We start from the raw sequence: 21,693 nt of genomic DNA on the forward strand, positions 1-21,693 counted from the left end.
CCATCTCAGTCCAGGGATAGTTGAGAAGGAAGTGAGGGGTCCGGGTTCCATGTGCGCTAGATGAAGCGCCAACGGTGCATGAGGCAGGCACTGCGCATGTGTGACTTGTACAGACACTGCTGCTAAAACTCTACGAGCAGAGGCGCTGGGATGCACCATCACCTGGAGCGGTGCACCCACAGGGACATCTCTTGAAGAAGAATATGAGGTTTTGCTGTTGCTAGAAAAACTGTTTCAGCCCATTAGGGGGTACGATTAGTTAAATTTTTGCATTGTCATGCTTTAAGTAAAATAATTGATTAAGGTATAGATAAGCAGGACTCTCACTTTATATAATGAGGGTCAGAAGAGAAGCCTGTTGGAACCAAACTCTGGGACACAGATCAAAACCAAACCTGCCAGAATTCTTATATCCTGCACGACCATACCGCGCAGCAGCTGAAACCCTAGGTGAAATCCAATCCTGACTGGCCATCAGGAAAAGTCTGCCTACTTTATTGGGAGTGGTGAGCATTAGAAGCTTGGCACATGTATTTTGTTGATTAATGCTAATAAATGTACATTAAGGATATTTATTCTATAAAGGTTCTTTCACTGGGAAAAGATCCCGTTAACCCATAGAGGGCCATTGCACGGAGTGGGGGAGGATAAGGCTCTAAATTTGTGCAGGCAATAAATGCCACTAACAATTGTGAACTGGTTTGTGCTGTGTCTCACAGCAAACTGACGACTATGAAATCGTCATGTTCCCTGCGGTCCTTTTTGCAGCTCTGGAAGTACTGGAGAATCGTGCATCCTATACTTGCAACGCTCATAACAATCATGCAGATTCTATGCTTCTGTGAGAGATAGCAGACAGCAACAAGTCCAGCACAGGATCATGGGAAATTAAAAATAAGCTCAAAATTATGGGATAGAGTTGATATGACGATATGGGATGGAGAACATTGCATTATAGGAAGTTGACCCCTTGCTCCCAGTCACACCTGTGAGACTCGTTTCTGCCCCACCATGCCTTGCCAAAACTACCCAAAATATAGTGTGCTGATGGTGGAAGGTTGCTCACTGGGGTATCTACCCATGTGCACTGACGCAAGCACTCCTAGTGATTATGTGCAGAGGGGAGAAAAGGACCACGTATGTACGTACACAAACCATGTACTAAATGAAGCGGCTGTATGCGGACACAACTTGCACTGGCAACATTTTGTAGTACAGAAATGGTCACAGTGTTATCCAGCTTCACTACATGTTGTCCAAAGGAGTGGGGAGGGGAAAGACAACTCCTTCCATACAACTCTCTTTTTTCAGGCCCTACTAGCCTTGATTTTCTCTCTCTCTCCTGCTGCTCCCCCCTTGCACTTCCTCCCTATGCTCTTTTATCTAATCTCCTTGTTACTGGGTTAATTAGCTCATTAGCTTCACTGCCCCAGTCTGATCTGGTAATGAGGAGCTTCTCTCTTAATCAGGCCCTGCCCAGGGCCTAATGGGTTAAACAATGACGAGAGCGCTGGTTCAATTGCTGATTCCCAGCACTCTGTCACAAACTCCAAGAAAAGACTCTGAACAGGGAATCCTCAGGGCTGAGCTGAAATCAATGAACCACCCTGATTATGAAAAGAGACAAAAGCCTGGGACTCTGTAAGGGTATGTCTACACTACGAGAGTAGTTCGATTTTACTTAAATCAAATTTGTGGAACCGATATTACAAAGTCGAATGTGTGTATCCACACTAAGGACAGTAATTCGACTTTGTGAGTCCACACTAACGGGGTAAGCATCGACATTGGAAGCGGTGCACTGTGGGCAGCTATCCCACAGTTCCCGCAGTCCCCGCTGCCCATTGGAATTCTGGGTCGAGCCGCCAATGCCTTCTGGGTAAAAAAATGTGTCGAGGGTGCTTTTGGGTAACTGTCGTCATCCGTCCATCACTCCCGCCCTCCCTCCCTGAAAGCGCCGGCAGGAAATCAGTTCGCGCACTTTTCTAGTCAGTGACAGCGCGGACGCCACAGCACTGCGAGCATGGAGCCCGCTGCGACCATCGCTGCAGTTATGGCCGTTATCAACACCTTGCACCTTATCATCCACCTTTTCCAGAGGCAGATGCTGAGAAATCGGGGGAGGAGGCTACGACAGCGCGGTGAGGATATTAAGTCTGAGAGGGGCATAGACCTCTCACAAAGCACGGGACCCCGCACCGTGAACATCATGGTGGCAATGGGTCATGTTGATGCTGTGGAACGGTGATTCTGGGCCCGAGAAACAAGCACGGACTGGTGGGACCGCATAGTGCTGCAGGTCTGGGATGAATCACAGTGGCTGTGAAACTTTCGGATGCGGAAGGGAACTTTCCTGGAACTTTGTGAGTTGCTGTCCCCTGCCCTGAAGCACAAGGACACCCGGATGCGAGCAGCCCTGACAGTCCAGAAGCGAGTGGCCATAGCCCTCTGGAAGCTTGCAATGCCAGATAGCTACCGGTCAGTCGTGAACCACTTTGGCGTGGGCAAATCTACCGTGGGGGTTGTTGTGATGCATGTAGCCAACGCAATCGTTGAGCTACTGCTGTCAAAGATAGTGACCCTTGGAAACGTGCAGGTCATCATAGATGGCTTCGCTGCGATGGGATTCCCAAACTGCGGTGGGGCTATAGATGGAACTCACATCCCTATCCTGGGACCGGACCACCAGGCCAGCCAGTACATTAACCGAAAGGGCTACTTTTCAATGGTGCTGCAAGCACTGGTGGACCATAGGGGACGTTTTACAAACATGAACGTTGGATGGCCGGGCAAGGTTCATGACGCTCATGTTTTCAGGAACTCTGGTCTGTTTAGACGGCTGCAGGAAGGTATTTACTTCCTGGACCACAAAATAACTGTTGGGGATGTGGAGATGCCTATAGTGATCCTCGGGGACCCAGCCTACCCGCTAATGCCCTGGCTCATGAAGCCCTATACAGGCGCACTGGATACTGAAAAAGAACTCTTCAACTACCGGCTGAGCAAGTGCAGAATGGTCGTGGAGTGTGCTTTTGGACGTCTCAAGGGGAGATGGAGAAGCTTACTGACTCGCTCTGATCTCAGCGAAACCAATACCCCATTGTTTTTGCAGCTTGCTGTGTGCTCCACAATCTCTGTGAGAGCAAGGGGGAGACCTTTATGGTGGGGTGGGAGGTTGAGGCAAATCGCCTGGCTGCTGACTACGCCCAGCCAGACAGCCGTGCGATTAGAAGAGCCCAGCGGGACGCGCTGTGCATCTGGGAGGCTTTGAAAGCTAGGTTCCTCAGTAAGCAGGGTAACCTGTGACTATTAAGTTTGTTTCAAGAGAAGCTGAACCTGCCCCCGTTTCTTTACCCAGTTAATGTTGACTATCCTCTCCAGTTACATACCCCGTCCCCCCCCTTCCAACACACGTTTAAAAATAAAATAAATGGAACTTTGTTAATGAATACCGTTTTCTTTATTACTTTTCGGGACTCTGTGTGTGGGGGCTATGTGACTTTGTGGTGGGGGAGGACGGTTACAGATCCCCTGCTGCGTGGCTCTGTGATCCAGGCTAAGGACCGCTGCATAAGATCTCTAACCGCCCTCCCCTGCCACAAACTCACATAGCCCTCCTCCCCCCCCCCCAGAACATGAAAACCACCTCCCAGACTGACCAGGGTGCCTAGTGACTGCAATGTGCGTGTGACCTTCTGCTGAACCTGCCCCCGTGTCTGTACCCTGGTAAAGGTGACTGTCCTCTCCAATTACCAACCCCCTTCCGCCCCTTCAAACACACTCTCCTCTAAAAGAACATGACGGAAACAGTAATGAACAGAAACGTATTCTTTATTAGCAACTACACAGTTAGGGGATGACACTGGGACAGGGGCTTGGGTGAGGTGCTTTTGGAGTGAAGGAAAGGACTTATCAAAACTTTGGGAATGAGAGCCGTCTGGTACTTGAGCAGTCTGCAGGGGTGGAGTGACAGTTTTCACGGCCCCTGCCGCCCCTCCTTCTTGGGACTTTGGGTGAGGGGGGTATGGGACTTTGTGGTGGGGGGAGGGCGGTTAGAGATAGACTGCAGCGGGGCTCTGTCCTCCTGCCTCCTGTCCTGCAGAACATCCACAAGGCGCCGGAGCGTGTCCCTTTGCTCCCTCATTAGTCCAAGCAGCGTTTGAGTCGCCTGCTGGTCTTCCTGCAGCCACCTCTCCTCCCGTTCGCCGTGTGCTCGCTGCTATTGTGACATGTTCTCCCTCCACTGGGTCTGCTGGGCCGCCTCGGCTCGGGAGCAGCCCATAAGTTCTGAGAACATGTCGTCCTGTGTCCTTTTCTTTCTCCACCTAATCTGCGCCAGCCTCTGGGAGGGGGATGCCGGGGTAGGTCGGGAGACAGTCGCAGCTGTGAGATGGGAAAAAGGGAGTGAATTCCTCACAAAGATAAATTTTTGTGAACAATGAACATAGTCTTTCTCTGTGAACAAGACCATGCACAGCACCTATCACATGCGCACTCAGGACAAGGTCGAATTTTCGGCCTTCGCATTCAGTGCCTGGGGTCTTGCAGTGGAGATCAGACAAGTGGGGCAGGACAGCGGAATTCGGGTAGCAGGGTGACATGTTAAGCCATAAAAGTGCCCACCTTTCACGTTAAAAGCAATGCTCCTAGCGTTGGCCAGTTCCTGCTGCCGGCAATCCGGCAAGCAAGAACTCTGCCCCTGTCGCACCCCGTCGTGGCTGTCCCCGGGAAAGATCCCTGTATGCTGCCCCTCTCCCGTCTCCACCGCGTGGCTGTAAACTGCCGGTTACAGTTATGCAAAGGAGCAGGCAAGCAGTCCCAACACTAACATTCCACTAATTCAAAGCAGGTTACCATGAGCGACATCACTCTGCTGAGGATTTCTGAAACAGAGAAAGACCGCATGCTGCGTGAAAGCCAGCAAAAACCAGGGCCGTATGCTGCCATGCTCTGCAAGGCAATGATCCCAGAGTACTTGATGATAGCCTGGCGCGGAAAAGTTTCCTACCACGGAGGACACAAGAAGGCTGCTCTCCCCAGGAACCTCATGCAAAGGCTTTCCAATTACCTCCAGGACAGCTTCGTGGAGATGTCCCATGAGGATTTCAGCTCTATCCCTGGACATATAGACTGTATTTTCCAGTAGCTGCACTGGCAAGGACTAAAAATTAGAGCGCCTAGGGCAAAGTAATCATGATAAACTGGACATTGTTAGATTCTTTTGCAGTAGTTGCACTGCCAAGGACTAAAACGTTAAGTGCCTAGGGCAAACTAATCATGAAAACCCCATTGTTAATATTCCTGTTCTGTTCAAAATAAATGTTTACATGTTTAACACACTTACCGACTGATCCTTCCCCTGATTCAGGGTCCGGGTTAACGCGTGGGGAGGGTTGGTAGGGGATCTCTGTGAGGGTGATGAAGAGATCCTGGCTGTCAGGGAAATCAGCGTTGTAAGCGCTGTCGACTGCCTCGTCCTCCTGATCTCCTTCCTCATCTTCCCCGTCCGCTAACATCTCCGAGGAAGCGGCTGTCCACAATATCCCATCCTCAGAGTCCACGGTCAGTGATGGGGTAGTGGTGGCGGCCGCACCTAGAATGGAATGCAGTGCCTCGTAGAAACGGCATGTCTGGGGCTGGAATCCGGAGCGTCCGTTTGACTCTTTGGTCTTCTGGTACCGTTGTCTCAGCTCCTTGTTTTTCACGCGGCACTGCGTTGCATCCCGGCTGTATCCTCTCTCTGTCATGGCTTTTGAGATCTTCTCGTAGATCTTCGCATTCTGTTTCTTGGAGCGCAGCTCCGAAAGCACGGACTCATCGCCCCACACAGCGATCAGATCCAAGACTTCCTGATCAGTCCATGCTGGGACCCTCTTTCTATTCTGAGATTGCATGGTCACCTCTGCTGGAGAGCTCTGCATCGTTGCCAGTGCTGCTGAGCTCGCCACAATGTCCAAACAGGAAATGAGATTCAAACTGGCCAGACAGGAAAAGGAATTCAAATTTTCCCAGGGCTTTTCCTGTGTGGCTGGTCAGAGCATCCGAGCTCGGACTGCTATCCAGAGCGTCAACAGGGTGGTGCACTGTGGGATAGCTCCCGGAGCTATTAGCGTTGAATTCCATCCACACTTACCCTAATTCGACATGGCCATGTCGAATTTAGGGCTACTCCCCTCGTCGGGGAGGAATACAAAATCGAATTTAAGAGACCTCTATGTCGAACTAAAACGCTTCGTTGTGTGGACGGGTGTAGGTTTAATTCGATTTAATGCTGCTAAATTCGACATAACCTCCTAGTGAAGACCAGGCCTAAGAGAAGAACAGCCACAAGGTGTTATCCATTACAGAGGCCGCATTGCCAATGTGAGTGTCTCATGAAAAGCGGATCCCAGCTCTCTGGACTGGACAAGTGCAGTAAGGCCTGATCAGTGGGGGAGGAATACATTATTGGAACGGAACTGGGTAATAAGTGTAGGCTCTAGATTAAGTTTTATATTTTTCTTTTATCTGGAACCTTGCGTTTCCAATCCCCTTATTTGCCTTTAGTTTGGATCTTTGCCTTAAGCCGAATTAAATACACTTCTACTTGGTTTATTATAGCCAAGACCAAGTGCCTGACACTAAAGAGTGTGTTAAGCGGAGGGGAGGCTGGCGACCCTGGGGTGCACTGCTTCCCATCGAGGCAGCGGATCGCTGTAGAGAGTGGGTGCCCAGAAGACAGGGGAGTGGGCACTTCAGTGTAACAAGGTGGGTGCATTAACTGTTGGCTTGCAGAGGGAACACATGGGGCTCATAGAGCAGAGCGGTGTGCTTGTGCTGCCAGCAGCCGGCAGGTTTGGGAGAACTTCCCCCGATGGGCACAGCCAAGGCTCTCTCACGCTGCGTCACCCCGACAGCGTCACACTGAGATCCTGGAGAACCCGCTCCTAGCTAGCCCCTGGCTCCTTCCTATGTCTGCACAGGGACATGAGCCACAGGTAGGGCAAATGGCTTCACCTTTGGCCCCTTGTGCCAGGCTGTGCATCCTTTCAGCATTCAGTGGGGTTTTTACCACATGCGGTTTGACAAGGGGTCTCTCATTCCCAGCATCTCTCCACCCAAGTAATGTGCCCCCAGTAACGAGTCTGTGCACACCGGACATGTGCATAGTGCCTGGGATGGGAGCTCATCCTCCAGCTCACCCTTTAGCCCAGAGGAGATGGCTGTGAGATTGCTTTCCTCTGGAAGTTCAGTCACATAGCTCACTAGATGAGGCTGAGCTACAGGCAGCCTTCTTGGCTGGACAAAGGATGGCTGAGCCCCTCGGGCCTGGACACACCCCATCTTCTCCAGCCTTGAGCAGCGCACCCCTGTATGCTTGATTTTCCTGCAGATGCCACATGTCAGGTTTTCGGGATCCCTTGGAGCTGGTCTACCCCCATTTCCTGTCACTCCTGGTTTCGATTTACTTGAATCCCACTTCTGGGGTGCCCCTGTGTGACCCCCCCTTTTGGCTCCCCAACTTGGTCCAGTCACCCTTTGTTTTTTTCATTATGGTTCCTACTGTCCACAAACTCATCTGCCAACTGGAATGTGCTACACGGATCCTCAGGCTTCTTGTCCACTAACCACATTCAAAACTCATGGAGACACATCTCACAGAGTTGCTCTAACCTCACCAGGTCATATAAACTTTCCAGCATAGTGGCACCTGCACCTTTACCCCCTTTGCAGAGATATTTTGCCACCGGGGCAGTAGTCTCCATATACAGTAAACTCTTATATAACGCATGTTCATAGAGCGTGTTTTTGACATAACGCGGTTTTCCTTTAGTAACCCATTTTTATGTTGCGTGCACTATTTTTATATAGTGCATGCTCATGGGAGGGAGTTAGGGCACGGGAGGGTGCTCGGGGTGCCGGATATGGAGGGGGCGCTCGCCTTGGGTGGCTCCCCACAAGTGGCTCCCCATGCCTGTTGTTCCTGGTGGAGGTGGAGGCGCGGCCAGGGGGCTCTGCACACTGCCTCTGCCTGCAGGCGCTGCCCCTGCAGTCAGCACTCAGGGAGGGATGGGGTGAGCGCACGGAGCCACCTAGCTGGGTCTCTGCCAGGAACAGCAGGCACAGGGAGCCACCTGAGGTGAGCACCCCCCCGATCCGGCACCCCGAGCCTCCTCCTGCACCCCAACTCCCTGCCCTGAGCACCCTCCAACATGTACAACTTTGTCATGTCTGGGAACCTAAACCCATTTTTCCCCATTTATTCTTCAGTTTATATAACGGTTTTCTAGGAACGTAACTACCATGTTATATAAGGATTTACTGTGAATTACACCCTGGGTCTTTGCATATCTCCAAACCCTTTTCATAAGCCACAGGTATCAATTCAATCTTAAGCAGTAGAGCCCCTTTGAACTGTTCATAGTCCCAAGTATCAAACCCATCCATTTGGGTATATACCTCTATCACTTTGGCATTGAGTAAGAGGTAAGACAGTGGAGTCAGTCCACAGGATCAACCTGGTTCCAGTCACAAGCCTTCTCAAAGGCAGTGAGATAGGCATCTAGAGCCCCCTCTCCTTAAACTGGGCCAGCCATTTGGCATCTAGGCTCCTATGGACCTAGTTTCCTGTGATCTCACCCCACTTTCCCCTATATGGGACTTTTTGCTTCTCCATACCCACTTCACGCTATCGCTGCTCTTCCTGGTTTTTCCTCTGCTTCTCCTCATGTTTCCCCTTTTTCCTCTCGATAGAATCTCTCCCTTTTACAGTCTGCTAATCTCTGTTCCTCCATCTGAAGCTCCTTTGCTTTCCGCTCCAACTCCCACTGCTTCAACTATAGCAAAGGGGGAACGGATCGTCAGGATGTCCCCCTGCTGCTGCTGCAGGTGTCTCTGTGGCCCTGGGACTCTCTCAAAATCCCACCTGGGTTTAGACCTTGATTCGATCATCCTTATCCAGCCATGCAATCGGCTGAGCCTTGTGTAACTTTTCGATACTTAACGCTCTGTGATGCTCTTCTTAAGGAGGTGGATATACTCCATTTTCTTCCTCTTTCCTTTGACTAATCTTGTTTTTGTTACTACAAGTCACTTATTGCAAAATCCTCCTGTTGCATTCAGAATCCCACCAGCTGCCACCAACTGTCATGGATCCTCCAGGTCTGTCCTATACCTCAGCTTTTAAACAGTCTCTTAGAGGAACCCCTTCAGTGTGCCAAATCCCCAAGGGCCCTACTCTTCCCTCAGGGTAGGCCATCGAGCTTCAATGCCTCTGAGACTAAGGGTATGTCTACACTACGAAATTAGGTCGAATTTATAGAAGCTGGTTTTATAGAAATCGGTTGTATACAGCCGATTGTGTGTGTCCCCACATAAAATGCTCTAAGTGCATTAAGTTGGCGGACCGCGTCCACAGTACCGAGGCTAACGTTGACTTCCGGAGCATTGAACTGTGGGTAGCTATCCCACAGTTCCCGCAGTCTCCGCCGCCCATTGAAATTCTGGGTTGAGATCCCAATGCCTGAATAATGCAAAACTGTGTCACGGGGGGTTCTGGGTACATGTCGTCAGGCACCTCCCTCTCCGTCAGAGCAACGGCAGACAATCGATTCGCGCCTTTTTACCTGGGTTACCTGTGCAGACAACATACCACGCCAAGCATGGAACCTGCTCAGCTCAGCTCAGCGTCATCATATGTCCTCTGGGTGCCGGCAGACGTGGTACTGCATTGCTACACAGCAGCAGCTAATTGCCTTTTGGCAGTAGATGGTGCAGTATGACTGGTAGACTTCATTGGCGATCTGGGTGCTGGCAGACGTGGGGCTGCATTGCACACAACAGCAGCCCCTTGCCTTTTGGTAGAAGATGGTATATTAGGACTGATATCCGTCATCATCGTACTGCAGTGGCTGTCAATCATGGGCACCTGGGCAGACATGCTCAGTCCTATCCAACAGTCTCAACGATGATGGCTATCAGTCGTATTATGCTATTTTCTGCCAAGCACCCAGAAGATGCTGAGGACTATCAGTCATGCTGCACCATCGTCTGCCAGCTTAAGATGTAAAAAATAGATTTGTGCTGTATCCATTTGCTTCCCCCTCCCTCCGTGAAATCAACAGCCTGCTAAACCCAGGGTTTTGAGTTCAATCTTGGGGGGGAGGGCATTCTGTGTGACAGTTGTTTGTGTTTTTCCCTGATGCACAGCCACCTTTAAGATTTTAATTCCCTGTACCTGTACGCCATGTCATCACTCGCCCCTCCCTCCCTCCCTCCGTCCGTCAGATACTAGTTTCGTGCCTTTTTTCAGACCAGACGCCATAGCACTGGGATCATGGAGCCCGCTCAGATCACCGCGGCAATTATGAGCACTATGAACACCACGTGCATTATCCTGGAGTATATGCAGAGCCAGGACATGCCAAAGCAAAACCAGGACCAGGCGAGGAGGCGATTGCAGTGCGGCGATGAGAGTGATGAGGAAATTGACATGGACATAGACCTCTCACAAGGCACAGGGCCCAGCAATGTGCAAATCATGGTGTTACTGGGGCAGGTTCATGCCGTGGAACGCCGATTCTGGGCACGGGAAACAAGCACAGACTGGTGGGACCGCATCCTGCTGCAGGTGTGGGACGATTCCCAGTGGCTGCGAAACTTTCGCATGTGTAAGGGCACTTTCATGGAACTTTGTGACTTGCTTTCCCCTGCCCTGAAGCGCCAGAATACCAGGATGAGAGCAGCCCTCACAGTTGAGAAGCGAGTGGCGATAGCCCCGTGGAAGCTTGCAACGCCAGACAGCTACCGGTCAGTCGGGAATCAATTTGGAGTGGGCAAATCTACTGTGGGGGCTGCTGTGATCCAAGTTGCCAGGGCAATGAAAGACCTGCTGATATCAAGGGTAGTGACTCTGGGAAACGTGCAGGCCATAGTGGATGGCTTTGCTGCAATGGGATTCCCAAACTGTGGTGGGACGATAGACGGAACCCATATCCCTATCTTGGCACTGGAGCACCAAGCCACCGAGTACATAAACCGCAAGGGGTACTTTTCAATGCTGCTGCAAGCCCTGGTGGATCACAAGGGTGTTTCACCAACATCAATGTGGGATGGCTGGGAAAGGTACATGATGCTCGCGTCTTCAGGCACTCTGGTCTGTTTAGAAAGATGGAGGAAGGGACTTTCTTCCCGGACCAGAAAATAACTGTTGGGGATATTGAAATGCCTATAGTTATCCTTGGGGACCCAGCCTACCCCTTAATGCCATGGCTCATGAAGCCGTACACAGGCAGCCTGTACAATAGTCAGGACCTGTTCAACTACAGGCTGAGCAAGTGCCGAATGGTGGTGGAATGTGCATTTGGACGTTTAAAAGCACGCTGGCGCAGCTTACTGACTTGCTCAGACCTCAGCAAAAAGAATATCCCCATTGTTATTGCTGCTTGCTGTGCGCTCCACAATATCTGTGAGAGTAAGGGGGAGACATTTCTGGCGGGGTGAGAGGTTGAGGCACATTGCCTGGCAGCTGATTACGTGCAGCCACACACCCGGGCGGTTAGAAGAGCACAGCAGGGTGCTGTGCGCATGAGAGAAGCTTTGAAAACGAGTTTTGTGACTGGCCAGGCTACGGTGTGAAACTTCTGTTTGTTTCTCCTTGATGAACCCTCCGCCCCACCCCCCCACCCGGTTCACTCTACTTCCCTGTAAACCAACCACCCCACCCTCTCCTCCCCATTCGAGCACCGCTTGCAGAGGCAATAAAGTCATTGTTATTTCACATTCATGCATTCTTTATTAATTCGTCAAACAACTAGGGGGATAATTGCCAAGGTAGCCCGGGATGGGTGGGGGAGGAGGGAAGGAAAAGGACACACTGCAGTTTAAAACTTTAACTCTTATTGAAGGCCAGCCTTCTGATGCTCGGGCAATCATCTGGGGTGGAGTGACTGGAGGCCCCCCCACCGTGCTTTTGGGCGTCTGGGTGAGAAGGCTATGGAACTTGGGGAGGAGGGCTGTTGGTTACACAGGGGCTGTAGCGGCGGTCTCTGCTCCTGCTGCCTTTCCTGCAGCTCAACCATACGCTGGAGCATATCAGTTTGATGCTCCAGCAGCCGGAGCATCGACTCTTGCCTTCTGTCTGCAAGGTGACGCCACCTATCATCTTCAGCCCGCCACTTGCTCTGTTCATCCCGCGATTCAGCCCGCCACCTCTCCTCTCGTTCATACTGTGCTTTTCTGTAGTCTGACATTGACTGCCTCCACGCATTCTGCTGTGCTCTTTCAGCGTGGGAGGACATCTGGAGCTCTGTGAACATGTCATCCCGAGTCCGCCGTTTTCTCCTTCTAATCTTCACTAGCCTCTGTGAAGGAGAAACATTTGCAGCTGGTGGAGGAGAAGGGAGAGGTGGTTAAAAAAAGACACATTTTAGAGAACAATGGGTACACTCTTTCACGTTAAATTTTGCTGTTCACATTACACAGCACATGTGCTTTCGTTACAAGGTCGCATTTTTCCTCTTATAGTGAGGGCCTGCCGGTTTCGTGTGAGAGATCACTCACGCAGTGCCAGGCAACAGATTTCGGCTTGCAGGCAGCCATGGTAAGCCACAGTCTTTTGGCTTTTTTAACCTTCTTAACATGTGGGAATGGTTTCAAACAGTAGCGCCCTCATTTCCCATACCAAGCACCCATTGGGTTGGCCATTTAAAATGGGTTTGCAATGTAAAAGGAGGGGCTGCGGTTTCCGAGTTAACATGCATACAAACCCAACTAACCCTCCTTGCCCCCCCCCAATTCTCTGGGATGATCACTTCACCCCTCCCCCCCACCGCGTGGCTAACAGCGGGAAACATTTCTGTTCAGCCGAGCAGGAACGGGCACCTCTGAATGTCCCCTTAATAAAATCGCCCCATTTCAACCAGGTGACCGTGAATGATATCACTCTCCTGAGGATAACAAAGAGCAATAAGGAATGGATGTTGTCTGCATGCCAGCAAACACCGGGACCATATGCTGCCTGCTTTGTTATGCAATGATTCCAGACTACGTGCTACTGGCCTGGCGTGGTAAAGTGTCCTACCATGGCGGACGGGACACGGCAGCCCTCCCCAGAAACCTTTTGCAAAGGCTTTGGGAGTACATGAAGGAGAGCTTTCTGGAGATGTCCCTGGAGGATTTCCGCTCCATCCCCATAAACGTTAACAGACTTTTCCAGTACCTGTACTGGCCGCGATTGCCAGGGAAAATTAATCATTAATCATTAAACACGCTTGCTTTTAAACCACGTGTAATATTTACAAAGGTACACTCACCAGAGGTCCCCTGTGTGCCCTCAGGGTCTGGGAGCACGCCTTGGGTGAGTTCGGGGGTTACTGGCTCCATGTCCAGGGTGATAAACATATCCTGGCTGTTGGGGAAACCAGTTTCTCCGCTTCATTGCTGCTGTGAGCTATCTACATTATCTTCATCCTCCTCTTCCTTGTACCCCGAACCCTCTTCCCTGTGTGTTTCTCCAGTGACGGAGTCATAGCACACGGTTGGGGTAGTGGTGGCTGCATGGCCCCTAGCATGGCATGCAGCTCCGCGTAGAAGCGGCATGTTTGCGGCTCTGCCCCGGACCTTCCATTTGCCTCTCTGGCTTTGTGGTAGGCTTGCCTTAGCTCCTTAATTTTCACGCGGCACTGCTGTGCGTCCCTGTTATGGCCTCTGTCCTTCACGGCCTTGGAGCCCTTTTCTAATATTTTGCCATTTCGTTTACTGCTACGGAGTTCAGCTAGCACTGATTCATCTCCCCATATGGCGAACAGATCCCGTACCTCCCGTTCGGTCCATGCTGGAGCTCTTTTGCGATCCTGGGACTCCATCACAGTTACCTGTGCTGATGAGCTCTGCGTGGTCACCTGTGCTCTCCACGCTGGGCAAACAGGAAATGAAATTCAAACGTTCGCGGCACTTTTCCTGTCTACCTGGTCAGTGCATCTGAGTTGAGAGTGCTGTCCAGAGCGGTCACAATGAAGCACTGTGGGATAGCTCCCGGAGGCCAATAACGTCGAATTCCGTCCACACTACCCCAATTCCGACCCACTAAGGCCGATTTTATCGCTAATCCCCTTGTCGGAGGTGGAGTAAAGAAACCGGTTTAAAGGGCCCCTTAAGTCAAAAGAAAGGGCTTCGTCGTGTGAACGTGTCCAGGCTTAATTCGATTTAACACTGCTAAAGTCGACCTAAACTCGTGGTGTAGACCAGGCCTGAGCCTCTGGGCTCCAGCTCTCCTGCCTCACACAAGCAACAGAGGGTCCTGTGGCACCTTTAAGACTAACAGAAGTATTGGGAGCATAAGCTTTCGTGGGTAAGAACCTTACTTCTTCAGATGAAAGTGAGCTGTGCCCAGCAAGTCCAGCTGAGATAGACTCCTGGTCAGTGACTGCTACACTCTTCAGGGATTAATGCACTCTGAAAGTATCTGCAGTGACACTTGGCAGCTTTTTCAAAAAGAGTAGGGTTTATTAGTCAACTGGAATGCAGCATCGGCAAGTCCTTAGGCTAGCACAGAGAAGTAAAGTGTGACAGACCCAGACCAGTGGGGTACAGGAGCCTGGTAGAGGGCAAATATACTGGTCACTGGATGAGTAGTTTTCTGTTCCCTGAGTGACCAGAGCAGGGGCTACACTAGAGTAATCAGGAACCTACTAGAACCAGTTAAGGCAGACAGGCTAATTAGGACACCTGGAGCCAATTAAGAAGCTTCTAGAATCAATTAAGGCAGGGTAATCAGGGCACCTGGGCTTTAAAAAGGAGCTCTCTTCAGTTTGTGGTGTGAGTGTGAGGAGCTGGGAGCAAGAGGCGCAAGGACCTGAGAGTGAGAGGTGTGCTGCTGAAGGACTGAGGAGCACAAGTGTTATCAGACACCAGGAGGAAGGTCCTGTGGTGAGAATAAGGAAGGTGTTTGGAGGAGGCCATGGGGAAGTAGCCCAGGGAGTTGTAGCTATCATGCAGCTGTTACAGGAGGAACTATAGACAGCTGCAGTCCACAGGGCCCTGGGCTGGAACCCGGAGTAGAGGGCAGGCCCAGGTTCCCCCCAAACCTCCCAATTGACCTGGACTGTGGGTTCTCCCAGAGGGGAAGGTCTCTGGGCTGTTCCCCAACCCACATGGTGAATCTCTGAGGCAAGAAAATCCACCAATAAGCGCAGGACCCACCAAGATAGAGGAGGAACTTTGTCACACTGATGTCAGGGGTGGGATCTTGGGGTGCACAGTGCGGCGGAAGAAGGAGGGTGATTTAAACAAAAAACAAAAACATAAAAGGGAGAGGGTTTATTTTTTTTTCACCATGATGGCTGAGGTAGTGCGGGCACTGATACAAGCTACGGCGGCCCAGCAGGAGGCTACCAGTGTCCAGGCAGCCGCCCAACAGGAGGCAGTGCAGCTGCAGCAAGAGACTAATCGCCTGCTGATGGACCAGGCTGCTCAAGACCGAGCTATGTTGCGAGAACTGGTAAACCAGGCAAAGTCCCTTACAGAGCTGAATCGTGGCCATGATGGGACGCGGCTCATATGGACCAGCCATTGGCTGCAGAAAATGACACGGGAAGATGATGTAGAGGCATACCTTCTGGCCTTTGAGAGGACAGCCCTATGGGAGGCCTGGCCTCGAGATCAGTGGTCTGGCATCCTTGCCCCATTCCTGTGTGGGGAGGCCCAGAAGGCCTACCATGATTTGCCTGAAGAGGCTGCGGCAGACTACCCCCAGCTGAAAGCAGAGATCCTGGCTAGATCTGGGGTAACGACAACAGTGCAGGCCCAGAAGCATCACGGTTGGAGGTACCAGGAAGACAAAACCCCACGGTCCCAATTGTATGACCTCATCCATCTCGCACGAAAGTGGTTGCAAACAGAGTCCCGGAGTCCGGAAGAGATACTAGCAGTTCTGGTCATCAACCGATACATGAGGGGACTACCACCAGACCTTCGTGCCTGGGTAAGCCAGAATGAAGCCTCCACCTATGATGAGGTTGTCACCCTGGTAGAGAGGCGAAGGACAGCGAGGGAGCTGACCCGACCAGTTAAGGAAGAGGCACCCCGGGTTAAACTAGCAGCACCAAGCCCTAAAGTTTGGGTGACTGGGCCACCAGGAGGGCCCAGGTGGAAAAAGAGAGAGGCTGAAGGCCCATTAAAGGCCACAAAGAGTTGGAGCACTGAGGGAGAAGAGGATCGTGATGTTAGACTGCCCAAACCAAGAGACCGGGGAACGCCTAGGGCTCCATACAGATGTTATGCCTGTGGGGAATGGGGACACATAGCTGCACAGTGTCCCAATGGTGAGGAGCCTATGCAGTGTAACCTGGGGAACTGGGCAGATCTATGCTCCCTAATCCACCTTGTGGGGGTCTCACTAACCCCACATATGTATACCAGACCAGTGAAACTAAATGGGGTAGAGACCACAGCACTGGTTGATTTGGGGAGTGCTATCACACTTCTCTCGGGGAAGCTCGTGAAGCGTAGTCAGCTGCTGCAGGCTAAACGTACGGGGATAACATGTGTCCATGGGACAGTTAGTTACTACCTCACCATCCCAGTAAAAATCGAGATCCAAGGGAACACTATTGAGGTAGCAGCAGGTGTAGTCCCTAAACTCCCATACCTGGTGCTCATAGGGAGGGACTTCCCAGGGTTTGGAAACTTACTACCAGTAGGGGGATTGGAGAAAGATGGGCACCCTAAAATTGATGAGGCATCCACAGCAGACTGTCAACCCGCAATCTTCTCTGAAATATCCCCAGATTTGTTCTCCACTCCCAGACAGGGTAGAAAGACAAAAAGGGAAAGAAGGGCAGCTAAGGCCTTGGGAACCCGAATACTGACCCAAAGCCAGAGGGTTGCTCTTGTAGGTAGGCAGACCCATGCAGCTGAAAAGGAGGCCATGCAGGAGGGAGAAGCACCTGAGTCTGACCCTCACCCTAATGCTTCTGAACCAGTAGAGGCAACAGAGACTGGCCCCCTAGATCTTGGGCAGATTAGCCCCGGGAGAGGAAATTTTGGACGGGACCAGGCAGAAGACCCAAGGTACGACAACATTAGGAAGGAGGTGACTGAAATAGATGGGGTCCCCATGGAAGGGAAAACCAGGGAACCAGGACCCTACTTCATAATGAAGAAGGATCTCTTATACCGGGTTGCACCAGTACAGGGGCAGAAGGTACAGCAGATCCTAGTACCTCAAAAACACCAGAACGCTGTATTAAGTCTTGCTCATAGTCATCTTTTGGGGGGACATTTGGGGGTAGAGAAGACCCTGGCACGAGTCCTACGACGGTTCTTCTGGCCCAGAGTACATGAAGAAGTGCGGAGGTACTGTGCATCCTGCCCGGAGTGTCAGCTACACAGTCCACGTCCCCACTTGAGGGCACCTTTAGTACCCCTTCCCATCATAGAGGTCCCCTTCAAGCGAATAGCCATGGACCTAGTGGGACCCCTGGAAAAGATGGCTCGGGGCCACCAATATATACTTGTTGTTTTGGACTATGCTACTAGCTACCCAGAAGCCCTCCCCCTGCGGAACACGGCCTCTAAAACTATAGCCAAAGAGCTGGTGGGGATCTTTGCCCAAATGGGGCTACCGAAGGACATATTAACCGACCAAGGAACCCCATTTATGTCGAAGCTAATGAAGGACCTCTGTACGCTGCTCCATATACATACCCTGAGAACTTCGGTCTACCATCCACAGACTGATGGGTTGGTAGAAAGGTTTAACCAAACCCTCAAGGCTATGATAAGGAAGGTGGTAAGTCAGGACGGGAAGGATTGGGACACCCTACTACCCTACCTTATGTTCGCTATCCGGGAGGTACCACAGGCCTCAACTGGGTTTTCCCCCTTCGAGTTATTATATGGGCGTCACCCCCGTGGCATACTAGATATCGCCAAAGAGATCTGGGAAGAGGAACGCAACGAGGGGAGAAATATAATAGAGCATGTAATGCAGATGCAAGACCGGATAGCCCGGATTACCCCTATTGTACGGGAACATTTGGAGAAGGCACAGGAGGCCCAGCGAACCCATTACAATCGCCAGGCAAAAGTGCGACAGTTCCAACCAGGGGATCGGGTTATGGTGTTGGTACCCATGGCAGAAAGCAAGCTTCTGGCCCAATGGCAGGGGCCCTATGAGGTGACCTTCAAGGTGCGGCAGCCAGGATGCAGAAAACAAGAACAGATTTATCACGTTAACCTTCTGAAACCCTGGCATGCACAAGAGGCATGCACAACTGTCCAAAAAGACCTAACCCAGGAAAACAAGCCTTCCAAACAGGTGAGTTTCTCCCGATTTAACACCAGACCAGAAGAATGAGGTGTCTGAGATGATCTTCCGGAACCAAGATGTGTTCTCGACAAAACCGGGTCAAACAACCGAGACATATCACCACATCGTCACAAACCCTGGGACCAGAGTAACAATGAGGCCCTATTGGGTGCCAGCGGCAAAAAGGGAGGAAATAAAAGCAGAAGTAAAAAAAATGCTGGAGTTGGGGATCATCGAAGAATCCCACAGTCAGTGGTCCAGCCCAATCGTGCTGGTGCCCAAACCTGATGGCACCACAAGATTTTGCAACGACTTCCGGCAACTAAACGAAGTATCCCAGTTCGACGCATACCCCATACCTCGCATAGATGAGCTAGTGGACCATCTGGGTAATGCCCGGTACTTGACTACCTTAGACTTGACAAAGGGGTACTGGCAGATTCCCCTTGCAGAAGACGCAAAGGAAAAGACTGCGTTCTCTACACCAGAGGGTCTTTTTCAATATGCTGTCCTCCCTTTTGGACTACATGGGGCCCCAGCTACCTTCCAGCGCCTCATGGACAAGCTATTACGCCCGCATAACAGTTATGCTGCTGCCTACTTGGACGATGTGGTCATTCATACCCCAGACTGGAAAACCCACCTGGAGAAGGTGGAGGCAGTCCTCGATACCTTCAGGCGAGCTGGCCTTACAGCAAACCCTGCCAAGTGTGCTGTAGGGTTTACAGAGGCCAAATAGCTTGGCTACATTGTGGGAAAAGGTCTGGTAAAACCCCAAGTGAACAAGTTAGAGGCCATCCAAAATTGGCCCCGACCAAGTCGCAAGAAACAAGTCCGGGCGTTCCTAGGTGTGGGGGGGTATTACCGATGATTTAACCCCCTCTTTGCCACAAGGGCAAGCCCCTTGACAGACCTAGTGAAAGCCCGTGGACCTGATCTGGTGAGATGGTCTGACGCAGCAGAGGAAGCATTCACAGACCTACGGACTGCCCTCTGCAATAACCCCGTACTGATAGCCCCTGATTTCACCAAGAAGTTTATCCTGCAGACGGATGCATCAGAAGTAGGGTTGGGGGCCGTTCTATCATAGATGGTCGGGGAGGAGGAACACCCAATTCTATACCTCAGTCGGAAACTCCTTCCAAGGGAACAAAAATATGCAGTGGTGGAGAGAGAATGCCTCGCTGTAAAATGGGCCATGGAAACCAGCTCGGGCGCAGATTTGTTCTCGTGACCGACCGTGCCCCTCTTCAATGGATGCAGCGGAACAAGGAGAAGAACACAAGGGTGACCAGATGGTTCTTATCCCTCCAACCTTTCCAGTTCAGTGTGCAACACAGAGCAGGGAGCCGTCATGGCAACGCCGATGGCTTGTCACGAGTGCACTGTCTGGCGTCCCAAGCTGCCCAACCCCTTGGCGTTGAGCAGGGGGGAGGGATATGTGACAGACCCAGACCAATTGGGAACAGCAGAGTAGCAGAAGGGAAATATACTGGCCACTGGATAAGTAGTTTTCTGTTCCCTGAGTGACCAGAGCAGGGGCTGCACTGGAGTAATCAGGAACCTACTAGAACCAGTTAAGGCAGGCAGGCTAATTAGGACACCTGGAGCCAATTAAGAAGAAGCTTCTAGAATCAATTAAGGCAGGCTAATCAGGGCACCTGGGCTTTAAAAAGGAGCTCACACCAGTTTGTGGTGTGAGGAGCTGGGAGCAAGAGGCACAAGGAGCTGAGAGGGTGTGCTGCTGGAGGACTGAGGAGCACAAGCGTTATCAGACACCAGGAGGAAGGTCCTGTGGTGAGAATAAGGAAGGTGTTTGGAGGAGGCCATGGGGAAGGAGCCCAGGGAGTTGTAGCTGTCATGCAGCTGTTACAGGAGGCACTATAGACAGCTGCAGTCCACAGGGCCCTGGGCTGGAATCATAGAGGGCGGGCCCGGGTTCCCCCCAAACCTCCCAATTGACCTGGACTGTGGGTTCTCCCAGAGGGGAAGGTCTCTGGGCTGTTCCCCAACCCACATGGTGAATCTCTGAGGCAAGAAAATCCGCCAATAAGCGCAGGACCCACCAAGATAGAGGAGGAACTTTGTCACAAAAGGTTAAGACATAATCCAAACTGGCCAAAGCCCTTGAGCCACATTGCTGTAGGAACCCATTCGGTGTTCTTTCCGTATATCTGTCCCTTTGTCTTAGCTACAGAAAAGCTCCCTGTTTCTGGGAGCCCAGTTCTTCCTGCTCCTCAGAACATGCTGAGTTCATGTGTGCTCTACCCAGACAAGCTGGGAACCTCTCAGTGATAGGTGTCAAGTGTTCAGTCCTGGGGGTTACTTTGGACTCTGTGTGGTCTTCCACTGATATGGGTTAGTCCCAGTCAGTGTCTTCATGAGCCATTTGTATCACACTGTGACAGCTCTTCACACTCAGAGCAGAGCAACACCAAATACAGAGGGCAGCTGATGCATGTATTGGAATAACAGAAATATTACCAAAATTCCCACATCCGTCACATACACACTGGTCACAGCCCTTGGGGAGAAGCAAAGCACAGGGCCTGGACTTTAGGCCAGTGAACGCAATGAAGGGTGAGGGGACTGCAAGCCTCAAACCTTGGTCGAGATGCAGAGGCTCCTATGTCCCTGCCCACAGAGAGGTGATGGCTGGAGGCCTGGTACCTGAGAGGGCATTCCTTGAGCAGACTTCAAAGGATGTCAAAGGTGTAGCTTCTCCACACCGGTGACATCAGACAAGCGCATTTTGGGGAATTAGGGAATCCAGTGAGTCAGGTGCAGTAGGAGCGAGTATTAACACACACACACACACACACACACCCATGTCTGGGGAAGACTGGGGAATGAGACATCATTCAAGAGCAACAGACCAATTCCTCTGGAAAAGGAGAATGTAAGAAACAAGAATTTGGCAATGTGGCCTTGGAAAGGACCAGCTAAAAGATCCAAAGAGCCTGGAGGGAAGGCAGACCATGGCTGCTGGAGATGGGGCAGAGGGACGAGAAAAAGATCTAGCAAGTCACGAGAATTCTCACTGCCACCCTGTGACATCATCGACAAAGTGTACATTTGTGCCGGGGCAGTGGTTGTCCTCTGGGAGGGAGGAATGAAGCAAGGACTCAGCAATGGTGACCAGGGTTGCAGTGGGTAGATACGGCAGGGAGGGGTTGCGTGGGGAGCAGTGAGTGGTGGACAGAGAAAAGTGCTTAATATTTGAAAAAAAAAAAAAAAAGTAAAAATGGCCAATATCAAATATACACATGTCCGGGGAAGGACATAAGGCAAAAAGCAGGGCATGGAAAGCTGTCAAAAATTACAGGCTGAGTAAAGGCCTAGAGTTATTACTACTTGGGTTCTGTAGAGACCCCACAGCTTCTAATAACCAGGGGACAGGAATC

At 51.3% G+C, this 21,693-nt stretch overlaps 1 protein-coding gene and 1 long non-coding RNA gene across 12 annotated transcripts in view; both read right to left on the minus strand.

The window, feature by feature from the left end:
* LOC101953687 (zinc finger protein 271-like) overlaps positions 1–21,693 on the minus strand; it is an 85,599-nt gene that overhangs the window by 30,973 nt on the left and 32,933 nt on the right. The window lies entirely within an intron of this gene.
* LOC135974176 (uncharacterized) lies at positions 3,814–21,689 on the minus strand. Its single transcript, XR_010591391.1, has 3 exons — positions 13,293–21,689; positions 4,624–12,364; positions 3,814–4,383 (listed from the first exon to the last, which is right to left on the minus strand). It is a non-coding gene; the product is annotated as an uncharacterized LOC135974176 (long non-coding RNA).

This window comes from Chrysemys picta, chromosome 11, assembly GCF_011386835.1.
Source record: "Chrysemys picta bellii isolate R12L10 chromosome 11, ASM1138683v2, whole genome shotgun sequence".
Lineage (NCBI taxonomy): Eukaryota > Metazoa > Chordata > Testudines > Emydidae > Chrysemys > Chrysemys picta.